The sequence below is a fragment of the Malaya genurostris genome, chromosome 2 (assembly GCF_030247185.1).
Source record: "Malaya genurostris strain Urasoe2022 chromosome 2, Malgen_1.1, whole genome shotgun sequence".
Classification (NCBI taxonomy): Eukaryota; Metazoa; Arthropoda; class Insecta; order Diptera; family Culicidae; genus Malaya; species Malaya genurostris.
The window spans coordinates 153225868-153229886 of NC_080571.1; the positions used below are offsets into that span (position 1 = coordinate 153225868).

Sequence of the window (4019 nt, forward strand, 5' to 3'; positions counted from 1 at the left end):
AGGTATAGCTCCTGGAATGCTCGCCTTTCACAGATAATAAGTAAATCATTCTCAAAGGTGCAATGAAAATCACGTGTGCGTCAACACTCACACGATCCTAACCATTTCGATGTTCATTGGGCATAAAACGAAGTGATACCTCGTGGCAAGACAGGTGAGACATACCGTCATTACATGCAACAATTATCATAGTCCGTCACTACACTTCCAGTGAACAGTTTCTTTTATGTGCATCAGATCAAAATAGTGACGTGAAGCAAACACAAGGCTCAAATCAGGTAATCTATTCACTACTCGCTCTAGAAAACGGAGGCTCAATTCAGCTTCTCTTCAATTCAGAGCCTTCTATGTTAGCCCGTTTCTGTTAAACCTGCGCTAATCCGTTCTGTAGAAGCCAGTGTGCGCGAGCCGTGCACCGAGAGACCAAGCTGTGATCGCTCTGCTCAATAAGCAAATTGTTCAACGCACAATACGGCACGATGACCCAATACGGCGTGACTGAATTAACGGGACAATCTCCAGGATCGCATGCATCGGAGGCGCGAGACGACTCGGAACAAATTCATCTGAAGTGACAAACGGGAATGCAGAGTCATCAGTAGGAGGGGATCGACACCGATGTGCTACATCCAGCGGTGATTAATAAGTGTAGGAACGTGAGGCCGGTGTACATGAATCAATAAATAGATAGTCAACAGGAATGGATTTTGATAGTTTTATGCAGCATGTTTCGCATTAGTTAAGTAAGCGCATTGCATGATTAAGTAGGTTTTGGTGAGTCTTTATAAATTGTTGGAGTTCCTCCATTCGCATGAGTGACCAAATAAACTAATTATATTGGCGCTCAACCAAACAACCCACATTGAAATAAGGTACGGATCGAGCTAGTAGCAGTTACCTAAGCAACTAAAGAATAGGAGAACTCATAATGGATCCAGAGCACCTCAGTCCAGAGGAACTAGATTTTGAGTTAACGGTGAGAATGGTAAAAGGATTCAAAGGGCGGGATTGCAATTGGAAAAAGTCGAAACTACTACAAATCTTTGACGAGGAAAAAACTCAGTTAACAGTTATACCCACATCGTCATCGCAGGTCATCTCAGACGTCGACAACATTCATCAACAGCTTACTTCAGGAGAGTTAAAAAATCAATACGATCATCAACAACAGGAACAAATAGAGAAAATGCGTCTGTATCATCAAGAACAGGAACGAGAGCAACAAGCTAGATTCCAACAACTGCAATCAGCAGCAGCAACAACTTGAACAGCGACTCCACCAGGAGCAAAACAAACGACAGTAATTGGAAATGCAACTGCAAGACCGACTAAATCAGCGCATTCTAGTGTCGAGATTTCAAAACAACAATTCTGTACCAGCTTACTGGGAGCAAATCCTCCAAAATCAATCGGGAATGCCGCATCTCATACCGGGACTAGACCTTTCTATTTGAGAAATGATTTCGCACAATTTTTAAGATCTCAGGATAGGGCAAGCACGCCGAAGGCCCAATCAATCACAAATAGATTCACTCAACCAGTACACAAGTGGCCATTTGAATACAGTGGACTGCCAAACATAATTCAGCTGGGAGAGTTTTTAAATCAAGTAAACACTTATGCCGATACGGAAGGCATGGATGAGCAAACATTGTTACGCTCCATTAAACATTTGCTCAAGGGACGAGCACTTCAATGGTACACTCGCCCTTACCTTAACTTGTCAACTTGGGAAATTTTCAAGACGGAAATCAAGCAAGAGTTTCTGCCTCCGAATTATTCGGAAATCATAAAACAAGATTTGTATTTGCGTTTCCAGGATCCGAGTGAAACATTCACCAACTTTTACAGACTTGGCAGCAGCCTTTGAAATCCTAGGACCGGAAATATTAGAATCAAAAAAACTTTTCAACATCAAATCGCACTTGAACGCAGACTTTTCGCCAATTGCTGCTGCATCACGAGCAAACAAAATTCGAGATCTAGTCGCAGTTTGCAAAGATTTTGAGGTTTCCAGATCGTTCGCAACACGGAGCCGCGTCTCACCTAATTATCGCACCAGTTGGACGAAGCCTGAGTCCACAATGTTTCATCGCTCAACAAATAACAAAATGGATAACTCAACGCGCTCTACTTTTCACCGGTTATCCTATCACAGTTCTTAGGTCAACGCGATAGAGATGAATCAAGACACCGTAAATAATCCAGATCTTGTGCACATTCAGGAACGGGAAGCTTTCCAGCAAGAATTAGCATTTCGCAAAGAAGCTGAAGCAAAAACAGTGGAAGAGGTTAATGCTCTCAGAACGCACAATAACTGGAAAGAAAGGCAACCTATTAACAATAACGAAGACGTCATCAGAGCTAAAAATGACAGAGGCTCAGGCATCATGATAATCTGCTGGAAATGCGAAAATCCTGGTCACACTTACCCTAGATGTCCCAATCCAAAACGATACCTTTTCTGTTACAGCTGTAGCAAAAAAGGTTGCACCACACGCAGCATTCGGAAAACTAAAACTGGGAGAACCCACAATGAAGGGCATGTGTTCTCCCGAAAATGATAAAATCCCTTTATTAAACGACATTCCAGTATTCTGTAAAGCAGACTCCATAGTCATCGACACCAGCAACAAAGACAATCGTCCATATGCAAATAATATCATCCTTAATCGAGAATTCAGAGGACTCTTAGATAGCGGAGCCACCTGCAGTCTTATTGGGGGAGCGTTCTCAAAAATAGCAGACGAGTTAGGACTAACCAAGTTCCCAGTCAACGGAGTAGTGAGAACCGCAGACAACTCAGCTCACCCCATCTCATTCTTCTCGCATGTACCGATCTCTTACAACAATAAAAACGCGACACTGCCATTACTGTTCACCGAGTCAATGCCGCCAATTCTTATTTTAGGAATGGACTTCTGGTTCAAGTTCGGCATAAAAGCAACAGTCTGTGGAATCAAATCCTACTACAAAAGTGAGCTATCTAATTTCGAAACATTGTCAACCCAGGAAAAGACTACGTTGCAAGCAGTAATTCACACTTTTTCAACCTCTGAGAACCAAGGACAGCTAGGAAGAACCACGATATATAGCCACAATATAGACACAGGAACTCACCTCCATTTAAACCAAAATATTATCCGATGTCCAAGTTCGTTTAAGACGACTTAAATAAGGAAGTGGACGGGATGCTCAGTTTAGGAGTCATAGAAGAGGCAAATTGCTGTCCCTGGAATAATGCTACGGTTGCGGTCAAGAAAAAAGACGGCTTCATGAGATTATGGCTAGACGCTAGGAGGCTAAACTCAATTATAACACAAGAAGCATATCCTATTCCACAGATAGCCTCTATAATAAATAACCTGAGTAGTTCGAAGTTTCTCTCTTCAATAGATCTAGAGTCAGCCTTCTGGCAAATACCATTGGAGCCGGCATCAAAACAAAAAACCGCCTTTACCATTCCTGAGCGAGGCCATTATCAGTTCACCGTAGTTCCCTTCGGACTCTCAACGGCCAGTCAAGCGCTTTCTCGTCTCATGAATCATTTGTTCATCGACCTGGAACCATAAGTCTTTGTATACCTTGATGACCTGGTAATAGCCACTGAAACATTCCAAGAGCATCTTGAGCTTTTGCGAAAGGTGGCGCAGCAATTGAAGAAGGCCAATCTGACGATCAATGCTGCAAAATCAGTATTTTGCAGAAAAAGTTTGAAATATCTGGGATACATCCTAGATAAGGAAGGTTGGCACGTTGACTAGGACAAAGTAGAAGCAATAAACAAATTCCCTACACCGACCAACAAAAAGGAAGTACAGCGATTCATCGGGATGTGTGGATGGTATAGAAGATTTATTAAAAATTTCTCTGAAATAGCGGCATCATTAACTGAGCTCACAAAAGTAAAAACGAAATTCAAATGGACGGAAGGGTGTGAAAAAGCGTTTCAATCATTGAAAGTACACCTCACTACGGCACCAGTTCTGGCCACTCCAAACTATTCTAAACCTTTTGCT

The 4019-nt window shown here is 42.3% G+C and overlaps 1 pseudogene; it reads left to right on the forward strand.

Annotated features, from left to right (window-relative positions):
• The first annotated feature begins 928 nt into the window (after positions 1 to 928).
• On the forward strand, positions 929 to 2564 carry LOC131428913 (uncharacterized; annotated as a pseudogene).
• The last annotated feature ends 1455 nt before the right edge of the window (positions 2565 to 4019 follow it).